Here is a 27,390-nt window from a genome sequence, read left to right as displayed (position 1 = left end):
TGTACTAATATCTTTCAGAATTAGAAGAGTTGGTCAATGATTTTTTACTGATTCCAAATCTACTAATGCTACTAAACTGTTATGTTATAAATATGGATTGCTAAAGCCCCTGAATCCTTCATAACAGTGATTTTCAGGAGAAACATCAGAGGCCCAAAAGCAAATTAAAAGAAACAATATTTTTTGTGAGCAAATTCAGTTGAATCATGTTTTCTGATCAGTGGCTTTAGCATTTCAAAATGGAAGTAAAATTAAAGCAGGTATTCTATTTGCTAAGGAAACAACTCAGAAAATTGTAGTATGATGACATAAGAAGTCTTTTCCATGGAGTGCCCTTAAAATGCATTTTCATAATGTTTTTACAATACAGTTGAAATGCACTCATTTTACAATACTGCAAAGCACCCTCAGAGATGCTGGTCAACAACATTGACCAGATTTAAGAGAATCTAGTCAATGTTTTGTTGACTAGATTTTGGCGAGACTGCCAGCACAAGGTGAGACAGAATACAGGTATTTTTATCCTCTCTAATCAAAGATGCTTGAAAATGAGAGTAATTCAATTGTAAGAGGTAGAATTAAAAATAACAACCAACATTTACTGAGTGCTTTCTATTAAGCACTCTGCATATTTAAACCTAGATCAAAAAAAGAGAAAAGAGACAAGTACTTACTGAGCTAGATATGTCACAATTTCTGGAAACAGGACACAGATGGAGGCCCTAAACTGATGAACAGAGGAAGAGATGCACAGCCTGCAGCAGATGAGACAGCAATGCTGCAGTAGAAGAAGAACCTGCTGACCTACCAGCCTGGAGGCCCAGAAACTCCAAGATACAGATCCAAGGGAAGATGGAGGAAGAAATGGGCTGAGAAATGAGGCAGGAACTATTTACCCCCACCCACCATCTCCTCTTCTGGGCATAGGGTAAGCACCCAGTACGCATACATTTTCCTCTTACTCCCACCCCCCATCTCCTCTTCTGGGCATAGGGTAAGCACCCAGTACACATACATTTTCCTCTTACTCCCACCCCCTGCCACACCTCGGAGTTGGAGGAAACAGACTTCTGAAGAATTTGAACAAATTAACTCAAGCTCATCCAACTCAATAATAAGAGTAAAAGATCACAAAGAATTTGAGAAAATCTTCCAGCATAAAACAAATAAAAAGCAAAGAAAAACTGCCCTGAAGAATATAAAGAGAATTCAAGCTGTAATCCCAGCACTTTGGGAGGCCAAGGCGGGCGGATCATGAAGTCAGGAGTTCGAGACCAGCCTGACCAACATGGTGAAACCCCGTCTCTAATAAAAATACCAAAAATTAGCCGGGCATGGTGGCACGCACTTGTAATCCCAGCTACTCAGGAGGCTGAGGCAGTAGAATCACTTGAACCCGGGAGGCAGAGGTTGCAGTGAGCCCAGATCATGCCAATTTTACTCCAGCCTGGGCAACAGAGGGAGATTCTGTCTCAAAAAAAAAAAAAAAAAAAAAAAAAAAAAAAAAAAAATTCAAGCAACATAGAGATCTTTTAAAAAATCTAATTAGTATCCTCAGAGAAATTTGGGGAGATATTGCAACAATAAAATAAAGAACAATGTGCTATAAAAACAAGCAAGATGCTGGGCACGGTGGCTCACACCTGTAATCCCAGCACTTTGGGAGGCTGAGGTGGGAGGATCACGAGGTCAGGAGTAGGAGACCAGCCTGACCAACATGGTGAAACCCCATCTCTACTAAAAAAAAAATTAGCCAGGCATAGTGGCGCACACCTGTAATCCCAGCTACTCAGGAGGCTGAGGCAGGAGAATCGCTTGAACCCGGGAGGCAGAGGTTGCAGTGAACCGAGATAGCACCACTACACTCCAGCCTCGGCGACAGAATGAGACTCTGTCTCAAAAAAATAAATCAATAAATAAACAAAAACCAAAAAAAAAACAAGCAATCAGAAGCCAAGAAAGCATTCTTAGAAATTAAAAATACCAAAACAAAAATTCAACTGAAGGGTTAGAAAATTAAGTCAAGTAAGATTGTCTAAAATGCAGAAGGAAAACATAAGGTAAGAGAAATCACACCAGAAAAAGGTAATGATACAGGTAATCACTTTATGAAGTCCAAAAGCAAATAACAGAAATTCCAGAAAGAAAGAGAAAACAGAGAGGTAGAAACTAACAAGAACACAAGATGATTGCCCAGAGCTGAAGGGAGAGACAAGTTTCAAACAGAGAGACAAGTTTCAAACAGTTTAACAAATCCTTAGCAACATAAACCTCTCTCTTTCTCTGACACACATTCTCACGAGCATATACACACATCCACACACAAATGCCACTAAAAAGTTTTAAAACACCAGGGATGAGAGAAGATTCTAAAGCTTTCAAGGAGGAAAAAAAAAAAAAAATCAGATCACCTACAGAAGAATATTTACCCAACTGGTGTTACCGTTTCTCTTGAACAAAACTGGAAGTCTCTATAGTTGAAAACTCTTTTCAACCTAGAAAATGATTTTTAATCTAGTAAATGCAGACTACAGATGATTTCAAAAATATTAACATTCTGCAAGTTTGCTTTCTTTGAACTCTCTCTTAGGAAATTACCAAGGATGTACTCCAGCAAAATAAATAAGTAAACCAGAGAGGAGAAACACATGGATTAACCCTCAAGAGAAAGGTGAGTAGAGGTTCCAGAGGAACATTTGAGAAGGTAAACAAAGAGCAGAATTGAAAATTTCAGAGGCAGGCACCAGGAGAAACAGGAAAAGCCATCCCGAGATAGAAAGCCCAGCACAGCTGGTGTCCAGTAAATATTTATTGCATGATTCCATCCCCTCTCTCCAGCATGAGATTCCACCTACCCAAATCACTCAGTACTCTCCACCTTCTCAGCCTATGCTTTGAAGTCATGATTTTTATATGGTTTTGGAATAATGAAGGGAAGAGTGTAGAAAATAGGATACATCCCCTTTTTGTTATAAAATCCAGAAGAAAGCTTTGTGCTAGGAGCTCATATACAATGATAAACAGGACAGATACTTTGAGATTTTATATCAACCAAAGGTCAAAAGTAACAGGACAAAAAAAATCCAAATTATTCATCCTCATCTTTACTATCCATTTTAAAAAACAAACACAATTACAGACGAATCAGGTCATTGCAAGGGCCATACGCTTCAGCTAAATCTCTTCGAATTAGTAATGGATTTTTGCCAGTAGAGTTGAGCTAGAGCTGCTTTTCCTTGCTTTTTCTTCCTTAATTCTTTTCCCTTTCAAACTATTCTTATGTGAATGTGGCTCACAGTGTCAGGAGGTGTCATAGTTAATTTTATGTGTCACCTTGAGTAGGACATGGGATACTCAGATATCTGGTTAAACATTATTTCTGGTGTGTCTGTGAGGGTGTTTTTAGAAGATATTAGCATTTGAATTGGTTGACTGAGGAAAGCAGATGGCCTTCCCCAACGTGGGTGGGTACCATCCAATTTGTTGACAATCTGAAAAGAGCAAAAAGGTAGAGGAAGGTTACATTCACACTCTGCCTGACCTGACGGACTGAACTAGGACATCAATCTTTTCCTGCCTTTGATGTTCCTGGTTCTCAGGCTGCAGACTCAGACTGGAATCTATACCATTGGCTCTCAGGCTCCCAGGTCTTCCAACTGAAACACTAGCTTTCCTGGGTCTCCACCTTGCAGACAGCAGATCATGGGACTTCTCAGCCTCCATAACCATATAGGCCAATATTTTACATTAAATCTCTTATTTCATATTGGTTCTGCTTCTCTGAAAAACCCTGACTAATAAAGGAATTTAATTAAATCCACCTCCTTAAACCCATCTACTTCTCTCCATCCCCTACTCTCCCACTACCTAAGTTGGGCTGTCCTTTCTGGTATTCTGCAACAGCCTCCTAAGGGGTCTCTTTATGTCCAATCCTTCCTACCCTACCCTACTCCACTCCTGTCTTCCAAACTTCAGTCCAACTAAAGTTTCTAAAAAAGAAGGAGGATCGTATCAATCCCTTGCTTAAACCCTACAATGGCACCATCTTGCTCTTAGGATAAAAGGCAAACTCCTCAGCAGCTCACAGTGGTGTCACAATCTTCTCCAGTCCCTTTTCTCATCTTTCCCCTGACACTCTACAATCTACCTGTGCCAATCTTTACATATACCATTCCCTCTGTCTGAAGCACCCTTTCTTCCTTTCCTGCCATTTCCTCACCCTCACACCTCAAATCCTTTGCCCTTCATACTACACTATACCTGATAAACTTCCTGGACTTCAACTGGGGGTTGAATTCATCTCCAATGTTCTGATCTCAGACACTCTGCCATCACAACAGTCAATTACATGGTATCATAATTGACTGTGGAACCTCTTCTATCTGGTTTATGGTTCTGTCTTCAGTGCCTGAGGATATCTGATGCACAGCAGGTGCTCAGTAAATACTGATTAAAGATACAGTATTTCTCCAAATAAATTGAGAAATATTTATTACACCTGTGCTTCACATGCCAGAGCCACTGAAGCTGACTCTCTGGGTGTAGACGGAGGAAACTTGGATTTTTAATGTTTCTTCAGGACGTTACTAGGCATGCTGAGTTGCAATGAAAGTAAGCCAAAGACAGGACAATTTTGTTTGCTGAATGCACAATGAAAATATAGGCATTGCCAATGTCCATTTCAATAATATGTAGAAATGGGTAACACTGTGATATATACTAAATATCAGAACAAATTGAATGGTTCTTTTGCAGCCTCCAAGATAAGTTCCAAGGTCAATGGTATCATTAAGACCCAAAGGAATTATAATAAGACCATCTTCTCTTTTACACCATCTCAGTAATTCACTAGTTTGTCTTATGGGGATATTTTCCCATTTGATTTAAACTTCCTTGGTAGATAGTATAGTTGTAAAATCAAGTAAAACAGTGGTAAAAAATAGTGAAGTGGCACTGAGGTGATGCCAATCAATTAATTGTTTTTATTCTTCTCACAGGAATCTTTGCCCACTCTGTTTTTCACCTATTTTTTCCCTCTTTGGTCTTAGAAGAATCAGTGTTCCACTTACATTCCAGGATCCACCCTTCTGCATGTGACCTCAATCCCTCATTTCCTGTTCTCTGGAGGGCCTTGTCTAACAGTTATCACCCCCATACCTTTCACCAACTTCTCTCCACAGGCCACTGTAGCACTTCTATTTCACATTCCCTCCAATCTCTCCCACATGCTCTGAAACATAAAATGAAACTCAACCCTTCTTCCCCCTCCAGTCAGCACCCGTGGCTCTTTTATCCATCAGCACATTTTTAGAAACAGCCGTCTATTCTCATTGCTTCTACTTCCCCACTTTCCATTCACTTCTCAACCTACTAATTAATATGTGACTTCCACTCCCACGTTTTACTAAAATTGCTCATTCAAAACTAGGTCACCAACTGCTTCCTAATTTCCAATCCCAACAGCCTCTCTGTATTTTTACTGGTCCTCTTGTCTATGAGACAGTCTTGACCACTTTCTACTTGGAAACTCCCTCTTCCTTAGCCTCATACACTACGTTTTCCTGGTGTCTCCCCACTCCCACCCTACAGTGTTCTGTCTCTTGCTGGCTTCTCTCCTCACCCCTTCAATATGGATGGAAAGTTTCCTTCTTGATCATCTCCTTACTCTATCCTCCCCCTTCTCTCTGAATCTGCTCATCTATTCCCATGGCTTCAACTCACATCCATGGGGTAATGACACCACATTGTATCTTTGGCTCAGACTTCTCCTTAGCTCCAATTTCGGCATTTTGGAAATTTCTACCTAAATGTCCCTTAGGAACCTCAAACTCTGCATGTGTCAAACAACTAACTATCTCCCACCACCCCCAATCCTATAAAACATCCCCCAGTGTTCCCCTACTGAGTAACTGGCCCCTTTAAGGGATCCTAATAACCCAAATTGACAGCCTCTCTCCTTGACAGATCTATATTCTACCTTTGCCCATGCTCAGCCTGGCAAACTTGTATTTTTCCTTCAAAATCCAACACAACTTGGCTTAGAAAACTTTCCAGAGCACATCTCTGCCCAAGCCTAGTGGGTTCCTCTCCTCCTGTGCATTCTGCACATGTCTCCATCAAGTATTCATCTCTTCCTAATGAATTACTGATTTATCTCTTTATATACCCATTAAGTTATGGACTATGCATTTAATCTGTGCCTTCTACATACATAGACCAGCATCTGGCCCATGATAGGTCCTCAGAAAATCACTGAATGAATAAAGGAATGAATCTGATCATCTCAAAGGTGATTGTCTAAAACAGCGATCATTCAGCAAACTCCAGCCCATTGACTAGCCACCTGTTTTTGTAAAAAGAGTTGTAGTGAAACACAGCCATGTCATTCATTTACATATTGTCTGTGGCTGCCTTTGCACTATAACATCAGAGGTGAGTAGTTGCAACAGAGACAACAAAACCCACCCCTGCTCCAAAACATCTCAGGACCTAATCACTTCTTGATAATTATAGGAAAAATAACAATAACTACTACCACTGCATTGCTATTATTAACATTTATTCAAGAGATCTTGATGTTTTAAATCCCTTTGTTATCACAGACTATATGCTGCAGCGGGGTGAGAGATAATAAACGTGTAAAAGCAAAATAAGAAAATTACAGATCACAATAAAGAAAGTGAAGAAAACGCAGGGTGTGTTAGACAGCATCTGGTTGAGAAGAGGTCACTGGAGAGAGGGTGATCAATGCATCCTGTCCCTCTGAGGCAGAGACATTTATGTTGAGACCCAAAGGAGGAGACAGAGCCAGCCTTGGAGAGTGTTGAAGTACATTCTAGAAGGCGTGGCAAATAAAAGGCCCTTAGGACAGAAAGAGGGTGGCATGCCTGAAGAACTGAATCGAGGCCACTGTGGGTTATGCGTAGTGAGAAGACAGAAAGAGACACAAACAGGCTCAAGGGAGGAAGCGGGAGGAAACCTGACCCAGGGGGCTTTGCATGTCAGGTGGGGGGGGTTTGAATTTGTTGATTATATTCTGAATGCCAGGCCCTATTCTAAGAGCTTTCATTCAGTACTTTTAACAATCAAGTGCTTTATGTTCTGCTATTATTCTCATTCTTAGAGATTAAGAAAGTGAGGCTAAGAGAGGTATAGATTAAGTAATAAATAGAGAATCTGGGGTGAGACTCAGAGCACCAGGACTGACTAGGAGACTGCACAGCCTCTCCATCTGCTCCTCCTGAGTTCTACAGTGTCAACTTAAAAATTACTGCAATCCCACAAAAGAAACTAACAACAGAGTTAACAGACAACAGACTATGTCTGTTTATTTTTTCCCAGGTAAATAGACAAATTTGCAGGAGAAAATATTTGAAAACTATGCCTCTGACAAAGGTCTAATATCTAGCATCTATAAGGAACTGAAACAAATTGATAAGAAAACAACAAACAACCCCATTAAAAAGCATGCAAACGATATGAACAGACACTTCTCAAAAGAAGGCATACATGAGGTCAACAAGCTATGAAAAAAAAGCTCAATATCACTCACAATTAGAGAAATGCAAATCAAAACCACAATGAGATATCATCTTACACCAGTCAGAATGGCAATTACTAACAAGTCAAAAAATAAGAGATGCTGGCAAGGTTGTGGCGAAAAAGGAACACTTACACACACTGTTGGTAAGAATGTAAATTAGCTCAACCACTGTGGAAAGCAGTGTGGCAATTCCTCAAAGAGCTAAAATCAGAACTACCATTCAACCCAGCAATCTCATTACTGGGTATGTACTCAAAGGAACATAAATTGTTCTATCATAAAGACACATGCATGCATATGTTTGTTCACTGTAGCACTATTCACAACAGCAGAGACATGGAATCAATCTAAATGCCCATCAGTGGAAGACAGAATAAGGAAAATGTGGTACATACATACCGTGGAATACCATGCAGTCATAAAAAAGAATGAGATCACGTCCTTTGCAGGAACATGGATGGAGCTAGAGGTCACTCTCCTTAGCAAACTAACACAGCAACAGAAACCAAATACTGCATGTTATCACTTACAAGTGACAGCTAAGTGATTAGAACTCATGGACATAAAGAGAGAAGCAGACACTGGAGCCTACCTGAAGGTGAGGGATGGGTGGGGAGGAGCAGAAAAAATATTTATTGGGTAGGGTATTAGGCTTAGTACCTGGGTGACAAAATAATCTGTATAAGAAACCCCTGTCACATGCTAACCTATATAACAAACCTGCACATATACCCCGAACCTAAGATAAAAGTTTAAAAAATTTGTTGTGATCACAAAAGCAATATATAGCATTATAAAAATCTGGAAAATATGACAATGTGTAAAAACATTATTATCTTGTGCTTACACTACAACAGTAGTTTCCTCACTGGCCTCCCTACATTACTTATCCACAGTGCCACTCAGAACTGTCTCTTCAAAATATAAAATTATGTCAATTCTCTATTTTAAAACCTAAAGATACCCAATTCTGTCAAAAAAAAAAAAAAAAAAAACCTCCAAACGTAGACTGGCGCTGAAATCCCTCCACAATCTGGCCCCAACCTACCCATCTGGCTTTATTTTCAGTGACAACCAACCCACACACTCTGTATCTATCCATAAAACTGGCCCCTGTTTCCTAAAGAAGCTGCAAATCTCCATGCCTCTGCCATGTTCCTTCCGCATGGACCTCGCTGTTTCACTTAGTCCATCTAATAAATTATTCCAGGCCCAGTTCCCATGCTACCACTCTATGAAGCCCTCGTTAATACAGGATAAGCTGCCCGCTAACATTCTTCCCCCTTTAATAACACTTTTCCACAACACATCCCAGTGCTCTGTGCAGAGCCAGCGCTAGGAGCAGGTTAACAGAATGAATCAATGCGCCCCCAGGCCTCATGCTTTCTATCACTGAGCTCTGCCAGAACGTGAAGAGGTGGAGAAGCCCCTCCTGCTGTCTGAAGGGCACCCATAGGATCTGATGTTAACATCCACTGCACCCGCTTAAATTTGTTAAAAATTAAAACTAGGCCGGGCGCGGTGGCTCACGCCTGTAATCCCAGCACTTTGGGAGGCCGAGGCGGGCGGATCACGAGGTCAGGAGATCGAGACCATCCTGGCTAACACAGTGAAACCCCGTCTCTACTAAAAAATACAAAAAATTAGCCGGGCGTGGTGGCGGGCGCCTGTAGTCCCAGCTACGCAGGAGGCTGAGGCAGGAGAATGGCGTGAACCCGGGAGGCGGAGCTTACAGTGAGCCGAGATCGCGCCACTGCACTCCAGCCTGGGCGACAGAGCGAGACTCCGTCTCAAAAAAAAAAAAAAAAAAAAAAAAAAATTAAAACTAGTCATCTAATACAAATCAGAAGATTGAGAACTACCATATGCTTTGCTACCAAAGAGACTAAAGTCATGGAGAAAAAAACTGTCATATTTTCAGAATTCTTATACCAGAAATACTGAGCAGATGTGTACATTTTGATAAATTTCTAACATTAGCATGGCTGCTCAGACTGTGCTTGTTTAGATTGTTCCAATCAAGTTTACCTGCTCTTTAAGATTTTTTAATAATTTCACGGTCTTCATGTTATAACTTGGTATGATTCATCCTATTTAAAAAAACGACCAAAGAGGAAACTTTACACAGTATGTCAAACTCTAAAATAAAATTTATTTTAATAAGCAGAATTCATAACAAAACTGGATGTATGTTGAGAAGAACTGTCCCAACTTTTCTTACATGACTGAATTTCTCTGGTTATTTATAGAATGCAGTACTCTCATCTATTCCTTTAAAAACTTCTATTCTGACACTTCAACTGCTCCTATCAAAAAATATTACAGTTCTTTCAGGTTGCATTGTCTGACACAAAAACATTATGCTTTCAGCTACAACTGGGTATATTTATTTTAGTTGCATTTACCATATGCACAAATTACATCCTGACATTCTGTACACTGTAGAGGTTAACAATTTTTATACAATGTGTTAGGCCATTAAGGAGGTTTTTCTGAAGAAAGAACATGAAACACATAAAAATCTACTAAAAAGCCAGTGTAGAAAAGTACTGCCTTTTTACTTCTTAGAAATGAGGATTCTAACAACAAATTTTTAAAATACACGATCTTAGGTTTCACTAATAAAAATTTCATGCTCACCTAAAGGGAGGTAATAGTTCTGCTGTATTTTGAGCACTCAAACAAGATCTTGTGTTTCATACCCAGGCCTGACGACAGTCCAGACTCAAAGTTTTAAGCATGGTTACGAAGTCAAAGAACACTGGATTCAAAAACACGAAAATGATGTAAGATGTAATGAATTGCTCAGATTCTTTTATTCTCCAGAAGATACAGTCACATCAAGATCTGTTAAGACTCAAGGGTCTTAGGAAATATCATTCATTTATGACACAGAAACACTAGGAGGATCCTCATTGTAGACTAGCATGTATTTCTTGCATGTCCAGTTCTTTTAGGCCGCTTTAAGACGACCATAAACCTAGTGATACTTACAGAATCAACATAGGAGGGAAACACCAGAAATTATTCCCGATATCTAAGTCACAGCATACTGGCCTGTTATTAATCTAAGAGGTTTCCTATCTGAGAACTGAAAAAAAATGGAGTGTAATTTACATATCAAACCAGGTCTTAGGTTTCAGAACAAAGAAAATCACTTGAGGTTGGAAATATGTAAATGGTAAATTTCAGGGCACAGCATCACGGGCTGTTTCTGTCTCCAGCTCTTATTTGCCAGTGTGATGGTACTTAGATCTTTGAGTGACCATGTGAAATAAAGGTATGAGAATAGCCAAAGTTATTCTCACAGAAGTTATTCGCACCAAAGACCTACACAGAATCCTAACCTGGTGAGTATGTGACACCTGTTAAACATACAAATACAACCATATACTAACATGTTTTTAAAGCATTCTGGAGGCTGGGCATGGTGGCTCATGCCTGTAATCCCAGCACTTTGGGAGGCTGAGGCAGGTGGGTCTCTTGAATTCAGGAGTTCAAGACCAGCCTGCCCAACATGGTGAAACCCCGTCTCTACCAAAAAATACAAAAATTAGCCAGGCATGATGATGACCTGAGGTCCCAACTACATGGGAGGCTGAGGCACGAGAATTGCTTGAATCCTGGAGGCAGAGGTTAGCGTGAGCCAAGATCGTATCATTGCACTCCAGTCTAAGCAACAGAGGGAGACCCTATCTCAAAAAATAAAGCATTCTTCAAACAGGAACAAAGTAAAACAATCATAAAAAATAGCCTGGAACTAAAAGTATAAACACAAAAGTTAAAGTTTCTTTCAGCTACAACAAAAACTATCTGATGCTAATAACCTTTGATGAATATGTAAGAGAAAGTTCACACATGAAGAATTAACTTATACGGAAATAGCCATAAACAGTTAAAAAACAAACAAAATATATGAAGCTAACATTTTCAGAAAGTATACAATAGCCAGCAAAGGGCTATGATCCTCAGGGGAAGAAAACAAACAAGGTGTGTCAAGTCATTGCCCTATTTCTCTGCCTAGAGGAAGCTTCCTGGCCACAGCACAGGATGGAGAAACTCAAATAGAAGCTGTCCATCATGGTAAGTTGAAGATACAGAGACCAAAGTTTGGGAAGGTCAAGGCAGCTAGAATGTATGGGACAGAGAGGAGGGAGACATGCACACAAAATATCCAAAAACCTGCATAAGAGTCCCATTAACCCTTTGGATGAATATCAATCTGCATGCATAATTTAACAAAACCCCAAAGACTGAGTAAGAACAACTTTTGAGGAAAGAACAGCTATGAGGCAGCTGTAAGATAAACAATTCCCAGAACTCACACAGGCTGATAACCGTTCCACTTCACTACAGCCAAAATGGAGACTCTTGTTGAATACACAGGTACTCAACAGAGACTTCAGAAATCAGCTCTAGAAGAAAGGTTACTTTATAGATATTCTAAAAGAACTTTAAGCCTTGAAAGAATCAAACTAATTTAAGAGTAACTAAACTACCTGCCAGAATGAGTTCAATAATCTTTAAGGAAATAGAACAATATACAGTATCAAACAAGGTAAAATTCACAATGTCCAACATCCAATCAAAATTACTAGAAATAAGAAGAAACATGGCTGGGCCCAGTGGCTCACATCAGTAATCCCAGCACTTTGGGAGGCTGATCACTTGAGGTCAGGAGTTTGAGACCAGCCTAGCCAACATAGTGAAACGCTGTCTCTACTAAAAATACAAAAATTAGCCAGGCGTGGTGGCGGGCACATGTAGTCCCAGCTACTCAGGAGGCTGAGGCAGGAGAATCACTTGAACCCAGGAAGCAGAGCTTGCAGTGAGCCGAGATCACACCACTGCACTCCAGCCTGGGCAACACAGCAAGACTTTGTCTCAAAAAAAAAAAAAAAAAAAAAGTCAACTAATCCAAATGAAAGGAGTGAAAGGGGATAAAAAGAATGAAGAAATAGGTCAAATAGAAAACGAATAACAAGATGGCGTATTAAAACCATACTGATAATTTCATTAAATGTAAATAGTCTAAAATTAAAAGGCAGAAATTGGAGGATTAGATTTTTAAAGCCCATTTTAAATAGAAAAATACAAACAGATTAAAAGACTGAAAAGTGATTTACCAAGAAAATAGTAAAAAAAAAAAAAAAAAAAAAAAAAAAAAAAAGGGCTAGGAGAAACCACATTGGGATCCACCAAGGCAGCAGGTGGACACAGACAGCGGAGAGGGGTGAAGCTGGGTACCAGCTTCTCTGGGCTCAACATGGAGCCAAGAGAGCCTCTCTGACTTGTAAAAAACCAGCAACTTGGGAAAGAGTGAGTGAGTGAGAGCCCCCTGGGGATTCACACTCTCCACAGGGAACTGGAGAAAACTGGGAACAGAAGAATCCCCTTGACACCCTGCCCCACCCCTATGCTTCTAAATTGAGGCAGAGAGCCACCTGGACATTTTGTGGGGGCAACTCCCAAGTCCAAGGGGACCACCACAAGCCTTGGTCCCCAGAGAAGACTAGCACCAGCACCGTAGCCCCAATAGAGGCCACAGTCATGGTGCTTGGGAGCAGTAAGACTGCTGCATCCCCTTGCCAGACAAAGCTCAGCACCAGCTTCCAGCCCAGCAGTCCTGCTTTGGCCTGAACTTGGCTGGCAGCTGCAGCCTCCTGTTGTTCCAGGAAGCACTCAAATGGCAGGACAGGTGACCCAACCCACCCCTGCCACTGGGAGCCAGGCAGGCAATGCCTGCTAGAGCTTCTGGCCCACGAGTGCTGCTTCTGTGGAAACTCAGCTGGCAGGCACAGCCCTCCTGTTGTTCCAGGAAGCCATCAGATGGCAAAGTAAGCAACCCCACCCTTGCCAGTGGTAGCTAGATGGGCAACACATGCTAGAGCTTACAGACAAACGGTCCCGCTTCTGTCTGAACTTAGCCAGCAGGCATGGCCTCCTGTTTTCCTAGGAAATGCTAGGACAGCAGAGTTGATGACTCCACCCGACCCCAACTCTCATAGACAGGCAAGCCATGACTACTAGCACTTTCAGCCCAATAGTCCTACTTCTACCTGAATTTGCCAAGTGGCACAGCCTCCTATTGCCTTGGAAACACCTGGATGGCATGGCAGGCAACTTCACCCACCCTCGCCTCTCATAGCCAGACGGGCCACACCTGCTAGAGCTTCCAGCCAAGCAGTCCCACTTCTGCCTGAACTCTGTGGGCAGATTTAACCTTACATTCTACCAGGAAGCACTCAGAGAGTAGATTACGGCTGATTTGGTAAAGATACGGCCTGTCTGCCAACTGCGACTCCTGCATCAGGGAGCCTTGTGGACCAGAAATGTGGTCATGGAGACAGTAATTGGAAGGTGCTCCTGCAAGACGTAGGAGCAAACTAGCATTGAAGCCAGTTGACTAAATCCACCTTATGCCATAATCAAACACCCAAAGGCATCGAAGAAGATAAAAGCAAAAAAATAAAAAATCCAAAGAATAGCAACTTCAAAGACTGAAGGAAAATCAGCCCACACAGATGAGAAAGAACCTGTGCAAGAACTCTGGCAATTCGAAAAGCCAGAGTGTCTTCTTACCTTTAAACAGCAGCACTAGTTTCCCTGTAATGATTCTTAACCAGCCTGAGAAGGCTGAAATGATAGGAATAGAATTCAGAATATGGACAGGAACGAAGATTGTCAAGATTTGGGAAAAAGCTGAAACCAATCCCAGGACTCTAAAGAATACAATAAATCAATATAGGAAATAAAAGATGAAATGGCCATTTTAAGAAAGAACCAAAGTGAACTGATAAAGCTGAAAAATTCACTTCAAGAATTTCATAATATAACCAGAAATATTAACAGCAGAATCAACGCAAACTATCGTAAGGACAGAAAACCAAACACCGCATGTTCTCACTCATAGTTGGGAATTGAACAATGAGAACACATGGACACAGGAAGGGGAACATCACATACCAGGGCCTGTTGTGGGGTGGGGGGAGGGGGGAGGGATAGCATTTGGAGATATACTTAATGTTAAATGACGAGTTACTGGGTGCAGCACACCAACATGGCACATGCACACGTACCCTAAAACTTAAAGTATAATAAAAAAAAATTTTTTTTTTTTAAAAAAAAGAATCAACCCGGCCGACAAAAGAATCTCAGAGTTCAAAGACCAGTTCTCCAAAATAACTCAGTCAGACAAAAATAAAAAGAAAACAATAAAGAAGAATGAACAAAACCTCCAAGAAATGTGAAACTATGTAAAGAGACCAAATCTATAACTCACTGGTGTCCCTGAAAGAAAGGGAGAGTAAACAAGCAATTTGGAAAACATATTTGAGGATATCACCCATGAACATTTCCCCAACCTCAGTAGAGAGGCCAATATTCAAATTCAGGAAATTCAGAGAACCCTTGTAAGACACTATACAAGATGACCATCCCTAAGACACATAGTCATCAAATTCTCCAAAGTCAAAATGAAAAAAAAAAAATGTTAAAGGCAGCTAGAGAGAAAAAGAAGCTCATCCCATTAGGCTAACAGCAGAACTTTCAGCAGAAACCCTACAAGCCAGAAGAGACTGGGGGCCTATATTCAAAATTCTTAAAGAAAATAAATTCCAACCAAGAATTTAATATCCAGTCAAACTAAGTTTCATAAGAAAAGAAGAAATAAAATCCTTTCCAGGCAAGCAAATGCAAAGGGAATTTGTTACCACTAGATAAGAGGTCCTTAAGGGAGTGCTACATGTGGAAACACCATTGCTGGCCACCACAAAAACACACTAAAGTACACAGACCATTGACAATATAAAACAACCACACCATCAATTCTGCATAATAATAATCAACTAACGCCACAAATACAGGATCAAACCTGCACATAACAATATTAATTTTGAAGGTAAATGGGCTAAAAGCCTCAATTAAAATACACAGAATGGCAAGCTAGATAAAGGACCAAAACCTGACTGTATGCTGTCTACAAGAGACCCATTTCAGATGTAATGAAATCTACAGGCTCAAAGAGAGGAAGAAAAATCTACCAAGCAAAGAAAACACAGGAAAAAGCAGAGATTGCTATTCTAATTTCAGGCAAAACAGACTTTAAGCCAACAATGATCAAAAACAGAAAAAGAAGGTCATTACATAATGGTAGAGGATTCAGTTCAATGAGAAGACCTAACTATCCTAAATACATATGCACCCAACACAGGAACATCCAGATTCACAGAGCAAGTTTTTAGAGACCTGTGAAGAGACTTAGGTAACCACAGGATAATAGTGGGAGACTTAAATACCCCACCAATAGTATTAGACAGATCATCGAGGCAGAAAACTAACAAAGATTTTCAGAACCTGAACTCAATTACTTGACCGAATGGGCCTAACATATATCTACCAAACTCTCTAACTAAAAACACAACATACGATCTTCTCTTCTGCACATGGCATATACTCTAAAATCGACCACACAATCAGCCATATAACAATCTTCAGCAAATTTTTAAAAACCAAAATCATAACAAACACACTCTTAGGCCGCAGCACAATAAAAACAGAAGTCAATACTAAGCTCAAAACCATACAATTACATGGAAATTAAACCACCTACCCCTGAATGACTTCTAGGTAAACAACGAAATTAAGGTAGATATCAAGAAATTCTTTGAAACTAATGAGAACAAAATACGACATACCAGAATCTCTAGGACATAACTAAAGCAGTGTTAGGGAAATGTACAGTGCTAAAGACCCACATAAAAGTTGGAAAGATATCAAATTACAACCTAACATCACACCTAGAGGAACTACAGAAACAAGACCAAACCAACCCCAAAGCTAGCAGAAGACAAGAAATAACCAAAATCCGAGGTGAACTGAAAGAAACTGAGATGTGTAAAACATTAATACAAAATATTAATGAATCCAAGAGTTTAGTTTTTGAAAGAATAAACAACATGGATAGACCACTAGCTAGATTAATTAAAAAAAGAGAGACGATGCAAATAAACACAACAAGAAATGATAAAGGGGACATTACCACTTTATAAAGGGGACATTACCACTGGCCCCACAGAAATACAAAACCCCTTACAAACTAGAAAACCTAGATGAAACGGATAAATTCCTAGAAACACACAATGTCCTGAGATTGAACCAGGAAGAAATTCAATCCCTGAACATATGAATAACAGGTTCTGAAATCAAATCAGTAATAAAAAGCTTACCAACCGAAAAAGACCCAGGACCAAATGCATTCATAGCCAAATTCTAAACAATGTATAAATAAGAATTGGTACCATTTCTACTGAAACTATTCCAAAAAATTGAGGAGGAAAAACAAAGTCAACAAAAACAAGCAACAGGGGAAAGAGTCCTTATTCAATAAATGGCACTGGGGTAACTGGCTAATCATATGCAGAAGATGGAAACTGAATCCCTTCTTTACACCACATACAAAAATCAACTCAAGATGTATTAAAGACTTAAATGTAATACTTAAAACCATAAAAACCCTTGAAGATAACTTAGGAAATGCCTATCTGGACATAGGAGGAAATGCCATTCTGGACATAGGACCTGGCAAAGATTTCATTTCAAAAACACCAAAAGCAATTGCAACAAAAACAAAACTTGATAAATGGGACTTAATTAAACTAAAGAACTTCTGCACAGCAAAAGAAACTATCAACAGAGTAAACAGACAATACCAAATAAGAGAAAATATTTGCAAACTATGCATCCTACAAAGGTCTAATATCTAGAATCTATAAGGAGGTTAAACAAATTCAAAAGAAAAAAAAACAAGCGATCCCATTTAAAAGTGGGCAAAAGACATTAACAGATACTTTTCAAAAGAAGACATACACACAGCCAACAAATCCATGAAAAAATGCCCAACATTACTAATCATTAAATAAATGAAAATGAAAACCACAATGAACTACCATCTCACACCAGTTACAATGGCAATTACTAAAAAGTCAAAAAGTAAGAGATGCTGGTGAGGTTGCAGAGAAAAGGGAATACATATGGAATACTACACAGCCATAAAAAAGAACGAGATCATTTCCTTTGCAGAAACAGATAACCAAACACGGCATGCTCTCATCTATAAGGGAAAGCTAGAAATTGAGTACATATTGAAACAAAGAAGAGAACAGATGCTAGGGCCTACTTGAGGGTAGAAGGTGGGAGGAGGGTGATGATCGAAAAACTACCCATAGGCTACTGTTGTTTATCACCTGGGTGATGAAATAATCTGTACACCAAACCACACACAATTTACCTATATAACTAAGCTGCTCATGTACCCCTGAACCTAAAATAAAAGTTAGAAAATTAAAATTAAAGGCAAAAAGCTAGAGTACTATACTAATATCATAGGCAATTGGTTTTCTGAATAAGGAATATTACCACGAATAAAGATGCATATTTCATAATTAAAGGCAGTAAATTCAGTAAGAAGACATCAAAATCCCAGATGAGTTTATGCACCTAATAATACAGCTTTAAAATGTGAAGCAAAAATTGGTATTACTGAAATAGTGTTTTAAATCCAAATTTCTATCTAGAAATTTTACCATTCTTCTGTAAGTAACTGATAGAACAATTTTTTTAAAAAAATAATGAAAATATAAAGGACTGCAATAACGCTCTCAATCAACTGGACCTAATTGACATTTATCCATCAGTATACCAAACATAAGCACAGACCATACTTGTGAGTATAAAATAGAAGCCACAATAAGCTTATAAAGATTCATATTAAACAAAGCATGTTCCCTGAACATATGGAATGAAACCAAAAATCAACAGAAGGGTATCTAAGAAATCCCCAAATTTGGAGGAATTAAGCAACATAATACTAAATAGACTTTGGGCCAAATATGTCATGAGAGAAATTAGAAAATCTTCTCAACTGAAAGATAACAAAAATACATATCCTAGATCCATAAGGTGTACCTAGACATTAAAATATTTTAAATATTGGCAGTAGCATAGGAAAACATAAAATACCTTGGAATTTTTTTGATTGTGGTAAAATTCAGGTGTCATAAAAGTTACCAGCTTAATAATTTCTAATTATATAGTTCAACAGTGTTATGTAAATTTAAACTGTTGTGAAATTAATCTCTAGGACTTTTTCATCTTGCAAAACTGACGTTCTGTACCCATAACACAACTCCCCCTGTCTCTCCAGCCATGGAAACTGCTATTCTAATTTCTATCTCTAAATTTGAATTTGCCTAGTTGAGGTACCTTATTTAAGTAAGGTACATGAAAACTGGAATTTATCAAAATTAAAAGTCTACTCTTTGAAAGACACTGTTAAGTAATGAAAAATCAAGACAAACACCAGATGGAAATATTTTCAAAAGATATATCTAAACAAAAACTTGCATTTAGAATATATAAATATCCCTTACAGCTAAGTAATACTTGGGAAAAAAACAACAGATTTTTTAAATGATCAAAGGATTTGAACACACACTTCACCAAAGAAGATATATGAATACAAATAAACACAAAAAAAGCTGTTCAACATCATTCATTATCAGAGAAATGCAAATTAAAACTAAAATGAGATATTGCCACATGCCCACTGGACTGGCTAATATTAAAAAGACTAACAATTTCAGACACTGGTGAGCCTGTGAACCCACTGTAACTCTCATAGATTGCTCATGGGACTTTAAGATAGGAAAACTGCTTTGAAAAATATTTTGGCAGTTTCATATAAAATTAAACATACATTTACTGTATAGCCCAGCAGTTCCATTCCTGGGTATTTGTCCAAGAGAAGTGAAACCATATGCCCTCAGAAAGACTTGTACATGAACATTCATAGCACCTTCATTTGTTAGAGCCAAAAACTGAAAATAACCTAAATGTCTATCAACAGGTGAATAGATGATCAAATTGTGGTATATACATCCATACAATACTCGGCAATAAAAGGAATGAACTACAAATGCATGTAATACCATGAGTGAATCTCAAAAACATTATGATGAGTGACAGACACCAGATACAAAAACAGTACATACTGTATGATCCCATTTATACAAAAGTCTAGAAAATATGATATAATTTATAGCATCAAAAAGCAGACGAATATTCACCTGGGATAAGGTAGCAGGATTGGGAATTGTCTAGTAAGGGGCAAAAGGGAAATTCAGGGGATTATGGAAAGGTCTTATTAATTCAGCTAGGTTTGACCTTAACTTGCAAACCTCCCCAAACTGGAACCTTCCTATTTGCCCAAGGGGACACTGTGAACTGGGCCTTCCAGTTGCACCTAAATGGCAATGCTCTGTCATCTTGCTGATAAACAACATGAATTAGTGCCCACATGGATCTCCACTTGGGTACTACTACTCTGAATTATTAGACTTGTGATCTTGTCAATGTTACTTAGTCACCCTGAGCCTCATCTGTAAAGCAACGTCCTTATCTGTGAAGAAAACAAAAGAACAATCTCACAGGCTTGTTGGCAGATTATATAAAATACATATAATAACTCTGAATAGTCACATTAGTTATCTTCATTGTATTTATAATGATACATTAGTATCATTATCATTGTATTAGTTCATTCTCACACTGCTATGAAGAATAAATTATCCAAGACTGGGTAATTTATAAAGAAAAATGTTTAATTGACTCACAGTTCTGCATGGCTGGGGAGGCCAGGAAACTTACAATCATTGAAGGAAGGTACCTCTTCACAGAGCAGCAGGAGAGAGAATGAGTGCCCAGTGAAGGGGGAAGCCCCTTATCAAACCATCAGCTCTCATGAGAACTAACTCACTATCACAAGAACAGGATAAGAAAACCACCCCCATGATTCAATTATCTCCATCCACCTGGTCCCTCCCCACAACACATGGGGATTATGGGAACTACAATTCAAGGTGAGATTTGGGTGGGGATACAGCACCATATCAATCATCATTATACTTAGGTTATCGAAATAATTCTGTATACAAGTTTAGCCTTTAAAAGAGTCATTACTTTCCCTGAAGCATGTCAGAGTAACTCTTCTCCCCACAGTCTTACAATAGGCATCTTTCATTGTTTGGGACAATAGTTTACTTAACTTCTATTTATCCTCTGAAATTTCTTGCAGTAAGCCATTCAGAGGCTTTGTCCATTTGCTTGGACCATTTTCATTGCCCTTGCTTCTTTAGGATATCCTCTAGCTGCTAGCTGTTTTGATTTTCTTTTTCTTTTCCTTTTCTTTTTTTTTTTTTTTGCTTAGGCTAGCATGCAGTGGTGTGATCTCGGCTCACTGCAACCTCTGTCTCCCAGGTTCAAGTGATTCCTGTGTCTCAGACTTGCAAGTAGCTGGGATTATAGGTGCCTGCCACCATGCCCGGCTAATTTTTGTATTTTCAGAGAGACGGGTTTTTGCCATGTTGGCCAGGCTGGTCTCGAACTCCTGACCTCAGGTGATCTGCCTGCCTCACCCTCCCAAAGTGCTGGGATTACAGGCGTGAGCCACTGTGCCAGGCCTGTTTTGATTTTCTAAGAAAAAAGCTGAGCAAAAGGACTGCAAAATGACTGCAGACAATATTTTGTAAAATGACAGCAATAAAATTAAAGTATCAATTACTTGTGAAGTTAATAGACTTTTTTGTGACCCCGAACACATTTGGGGACAGCTGACAGTGCTGTGTCTATTTGGGCCAAGGTCAGTAGAGAGGTGATTTTCAACGAAGTTCTGCATGTGAGTGTTGTCAAATTGTTGTTAAGTGGTTTTCAGAAACCCTGACCATAACAGAATCATTCTCGTTCCCTGAATAATGAAAGAGCTCCAAGTCTTGTCTGGCCATTTTTGCTATTTGCCCCTTATATTTCATAAGCCTGAGTCGGCTACACTTGGGAGTCAACTTCCCTCTCTCTGGCTAATGAGGATTGGTCTCCATGACTCCACTTAAAAGTGTTCCTGTAAAGAGAATCAACGTCTTCCATGTTGCCAAATTCACTGATCCTTTCTCTCCCTCCAACTGCCCAGTGGCATTCAACATTATTGACCATTTTTTGCTTCTTTGAGGCACTTCCTTCTTGTGGCTTCTGGGACACCATATTCTTCTGGTTTTCCATCCTCTATACTAGCTGTTGCTGCTGAGCCTTCTTTGCCAGATCTTTAAATGTCAGAATGTTGTAGGGGCCCATCTTGGGGCACATTTTCCCTAGCTGCAGTCCTCTAACTTGGCATCTAGTGAGACGCAGATTTCAATCTCCAGCCCTGACCTCTTCAAGAACCCCTGACTCATAATTACCTCTGTGAAAACTCCACAAGAATTCCCAAAAGGGAGTTCTTCATATTTCTGCACAGGCCTAGTCCCTCCCTAGTTGACCTGGTTAGTCAACCTACATGAATAAATAACATCACCATCCTTCCGGTAGCTCAAGCCAAAATTCTAGCAGTCATGATTGGTTCCTCTATTTCCCCATCACCCGTGTTCAGAGTCCAATCCTATTGGCTCTACCCCCAAAATGTATCCCAACAATTTCATCCCTTTCTCCTTCCATCCTCCCAGCTGTCCTGACAGTAACTCTCATCTGTAAACTCTAACAGCTCACAACTGACCTCTCCGCTTCCGCTATTACCTCTCCTATTCTACAGAGACTACCCAGGATAATCTTTGTAAAAACATAAATCAGATGATGTTTAAAACTTCTGTGGGGTTTTGGAATTAATATCCAAACTTCTAACCCGGGCCTTGAGGCCCCATGTGATCTGTACATCACCCACCTCCCTACTTCCTCTCTCACTCTCCTCCTCTCACTTACTCCACCCACACTGGCTTTATTCCTGTTCTCTGACCACACCAGGCTCACTCCCACCTCAAGGCTTTTGTGTGTGTTGTTTCTTCTGCCTGGAACGTACTACTTGTGCAAACAGCTAGACAGGAAGACCTCGTCCTACGAGATGAGCTGAGAGTCCAGTGGAAACTAACATGGCATATTCTCAAAGCTTTTCAAGACATGAGGCAGAAAGTCCAGAGCTTCCCTGTCCTTCTCTGCAGGAACACAGGACACGGGTAGAACCAGAGTGAAAGATCAGGCAGTTACCCTGTGTTCACTGGTGGTGAAGCTGGGTGTGAAGAGGGGGGTAAGATGATGCTGATGGTTGTGACCGAGGTGGATGCCAAGGGAGAGCACCCCTGGGGCATATTTGAGAATCAGGGAGAAAGAGATAGGCTCCAGAAAATATACAGGATAGGAGATATGAGGAGACAAAAGGAAAGTGAGAGTTTGGAGTGGTGAGGATGGGTCACTTGCTTTGTAAGAACCAGGTGTGGATTGGAATATTTTATTTTCTCTTGGTGGCTGGAATAAGCTTCTTAAATGTCTCTGTTGAGATGAGTCCATGCGGGCCCCAGGATTTGCATAAGGGGGAGTTCCAGTCTCTGTACTTCATTTTGACCATAACAGGTAAAACTGATTGGGTATCTAGTTCCCTAACATTTATGGTAATAAAAGTATATAAGAGAAAGGGAGAGAAACAGAAAAAGAAAACACTTTTTGGGTTTCCTAGGGACCCAGGCTCTTGAATCTGGGGCCCAGCAGTTGTGTGTAGGTAAGGAGAGAAAGGGGAATAGGGAGGTGGAGACTCTGACCCTTACTCATCTTCCTAGAGGGCAGTTCTTCCTGTCCAGCTGTTTGCATGAGGTTCATGCAGGAAGGGCTAGAGCCGGGTTCCACGTTGACGGGAAATCTCGCTACTCACAGGGAAGCTCCTTAGGACCTGAGGTATGCGTGAGGGGCGCAGGCTCTTTTTCAACCTGGGCTTATCTCCAGACAAATGAAGTTGGCAGCTACGGAGCTGCTTATATTTTAGAGTCTCTTGACACCACACTCACTGGTTGACTATTGTAAAGATGCAGGTTATCTCATTCTGCTGCCTCCCTGCTGCTCTGTGGTAGGGAGCACAAGGGCTGTGGATACTCCTGCCTCCTGTGCATCTACTCGGCCCCATTGCTCTAACGTGGGATTCCCAGTCCTGGCCTGCAGGGCAAGCCTCCTGCTCTGTGGGCTCCACTGACCTGTTCTGAGACCCACAGGTGAAGGCATCCTCTTTAGGTGTTTTCTGCATTTGACAGACTTCTTAGGTCCACTCTCTTAAAATCACCTCAAGGAGAAAACCTTAAGGGGTTTTGGAACGAGAGAGGAGAACAAGTCCTCGAGATTCCTTTAATGGTCAGTCTCTAGCTTCATTGCTAAACCTCTCAGCCAAAGGGCTGAGTTTGTCCAGATGATGTTTGGCATATGACTGACAGCTCCACAGCTGTGATCCTGCCAGCCTGTCAGAGATGGGTAAACTTCAGCCTCCCTAAGCTCTACAGCCCCCCGCTATCCTAAGGGCCTCATGGGAGCCTCCCTGGCACTAGTACTCCAGCATGGTCCCCAATGCCTTATGATGGGACAGCTCTTCATAAAAATAACAAGCAAACAAAAGGATGTCCTTGTGAATAGATTTCAGAAGAATCCATTAATAAAATTTAAATTCACCTTGTCTTCCATACTTAGACTCTCACTGGCCAAGGAGTTGCAAAATCTGCCATTTGCTTTTTCAGCCCTAAATGGCACCATTCTGAATAGTAACCTGACAATATGCAAAGAGAGGGTCAACACTCTTTTTCTTAACGGGTCAGACAGTACATGTTTTTGAAAGAATTGCTGATCAGTACACGCCTAATAAGGCTGAAAAGCAAAACCCAGAATGATCAGACTCTTCCCCAGTGATATAACTTTACTCCAGAAAAAAGCTCAAGAATACTATGGGGGCTAAGCATGGTGGCTCATGCCTGTAATCCCAGCACTTTGGGAGGCTGAGGCATGTGGAATGCTTGGGCCCAGGATTTACAGCATCACAGCAAGACAGTCTGAGCAACACAGCAAGACCCCACCACTATAAAAAATACAAAAATTAGCTGTGTGCAGGGGTGTGTGTCTGTAATCCCAGAACTTTGGAAGGCTGAGGCAAGAGGACTGCTTGAGCCCAGGGGTTTGAGATCAGCCTGGGCGATACAGTAAGACCTTATCTCTACAAAAACCTAAAAAAATTAGCCAAGGGTGGTGGTACATGCCTATAGTCCTAGTTACTTGGGAGACTGATGTGGGAGGATCGTTTGAGCCAGGGAAGTTGAGGCTGCAGTGAGCCATTATCTTGCCACTGCAGTGACGGGCAAGAGAGTGAGACCCTATCTCAAAAAATTACATGGCAATACAAATACATCCAATACTCATAAAGGAAAAATTCACAATGCCTGTCATCTAAAAAAACATCCTCTGGGATGCAAACAAGCAGAGTTATACAACCCATAATAAGAAGATGCAATCAACTGAAACTGACCAAGAAATGATACAGTTGATAGAATTACTAGACAGGGACAGTTAAACATGTATTATATTTCATATGTTTAAGAAGCTAGAGGAATAACTTAACATGTCAAGTAAGACAAGGAACATAAAAAGGACCTAAATAAGAACTGTAGAGAAAAAAATGTCAATGCTTGAGATGAAAAATACACTGAAAGGATGAAGAGTAGATTAGATACTGCATAAGAAAAGATTAGTGACACAAATTTTCATAGCAGCATTAATGATAGTAAGCAAAAAGTGAAACAACCAAAATGTCCACCAACTAGTGTATGGATAAACAAATTGTTTTAAATCCATACAATAGAATATTATTCAGCCATCAAAAGAAATAAAATACTGATTCATGGATGAACGTTAAAAACATTATACTAAGTGAAAGAGACACAAAAAGGCTTAAAGCATATGATTCCATTTATATGAAACTTCCAGAGTTTAAATCCATAAAACAAAAAAAGACTAGTGGTTGCCAGGGATCACGTAAATGTACACTTTGAAAGGGCAAATTTTGGCCAGGCGTGGCGGCTCACGCCTGTAATCCCAGCACTTTGGGAGGCCAAGGTGGGCAGATCACAACGTCAGGAGATCGAGAGCATCCTGGCTAACACAGTGAAACCCCGTCTCTACTAAAAATACAAAAAATTAGCCGGGTGACGTGGCGGGTGCCTGTAGTTCCAGCTACTCAGGAGGCTGAGGCAGGAGAATGGCATGAACCCGGGAGGCAGAGCTTGCAGTGAGCCGAGATTGCGCCACTGTACTCCAGCCTAAGCGACACAGCAAGACTCTGTCTCAGAGAAAAAAAAAAAAAAAAAAAAAAGAAAGAGTAAATTTTAAGGTATGTGAACTATAGCTCAACTAATAAAAAACACTCAATAAGGATATTTTGATAGGCCAATTTAGACATGGGGATATTTGGCTGGCATTTTATCAAAATGCCGGCATCTAAACAGCTGCATCAGAATGTCCTATCTTTAAAATATGGTCTCTGCTATCAGGAAGGCTGGAGCTACAGAAGACTGAGAGCTCTGATGTGTTGGTGCTTTACATGCATCGTCACTCACTTTCACCATAACCCTGCAGCATGGGTAAAACTTCCATTTCACAGAAGAAGAAACTGAGAGAGAAGTTGTATAATTTCTGCAAGGTTACACAACATTCACCAAATCAGGATTTAACTCAGTTCAATCTGTTACGAATAATGCTCAAAATCCTAAGGAAATTGAACACTCAAACAAAGGATTCTTAACAAAGCAAATTTTACTTCTGCGCAGAGGTGTGCCTCCTTGGCCAGTCACCATGAGAGCACACCTGAACAAGGGGGCACGAGAGCCTTTATTCCTGACGCAGGTCCTGCCTCTGTACCCTTTCCCCATTGGCTGGGGTCAGGTCATACAATCTAAACTAATCCCACTTGGCTAAACATTTGATTTTTTTAGATAAGGTGGGCACGTAAAAGAAAGTGGAGAGGAAAGGGGAAGGGGTGTCTGTAGAAAGTTAGTCCTCTTTCCAAATAAGGAAAGGAATGTGAGCTGGTACTGATAACGCCTGGTACTGTGGCGTGCCTAGGCATCTAACAAAGGCAAAAAGGGAAAAAGGACAAAAGGAGGTGGGGGGCTACTATGAATTAAAAAATAAAAGATTGATCCAGTTATTTGAAGAGAAACCTCACCATATCCCACAAGTCTATTTTCTGCCAGTATCAGCTGGCAAGATTCAGAAAATGCAGGGGAAGGGTTTCTAGTGAAGGCAACTAAGAACCAACACTTGCACATGCAGGCAAAAAGAGAACAGGCAGATGGGTTTGTTCAAAGAAGCAAACGAAGGAACAAGTTTCAGAAAGAAAGGAGTAATCAATAATGTCAAATGCCAGTGCTAAGATAAGGAACAGAACATATCTGTTAAGACTAACTAAGGCCAGACACAGCAGCTCATTCATGCCTGTGATCCCGGCACTTTGAGAGGCCAAGGCAGGACAACAGCTTGAGCTCAGGAGTTCGAGACCAGCCTGGGCAACATACAGAGACCTCATCTCTACAAAAAAATAAACAAAATTAGCCAGGTATGGTGGTGCATGCCTATAGTCCCAGCTGCTTGGAAGGCTGAGGTGAGAGGATTGCTCAAACCTGGGAGGTCGAGGCTGAAGTGAGCTGACATCACGCACTACACTCCAGCCTGGGTGACAGAGCGAGACCCTGGCTCAAAAAAAAAAAAAAAAAATACTTACTAACCAAGAAATCAGTAGTGGCCTTTGTAGTAGAATAGTGGGGTGTCTAGATGGCAGCAGGTAGAGTCATTTGTAAGCACGGGGACTGGGATGGGGAACATAAACAATTCTTTCTCAAGCCTGGGTGTCCAGATGGGGAGAAAAATGTGTCAGAAATATAAAAAAATGTGTCAGGGGATGTTTGCTGTTATGGCTTGTTTTGTTTTGGGGATGGGAAAGATTACAGAAA

At 40.4% G+C, this 27,390-nt stretch overlaps 1 protein-coding gene across 9 annotated transcripts in view; it reads right to left on the bottom strand.

Annotated features, from left to right (window-relative positions):
- Nucleotides 1–27,390, bottom strand: part of MTUS2 (microtubule associated scaffold protein 2) — a 694,372-nt gene that overhangs the window by 438,873 nt on the left and 228,109 nt on the right. The gene's annotated exons all lie outside the window — the stretch shown is intronic.

This window comes from Gorilla gorilla, chromosome 14, assembly GCF_029281585.2.
Source record: "Gorilla gorilla gorilla isolate KB3781 chromosome 14, NHGRI_mGorGor1-v2.1_pri, whole genome shotgun sequence".
Lineage (NCBI taxonomy): Eukaryota > Metazoa > Chordata > Mammalia > Primates > Hominidae > Gorilla > Gorilla gorilla.
The sequence above is the reverse complement of the archived record's forward strand: the minus strand, read 5'-3'. Positions and strand labels throughout refer to the sequence as shown.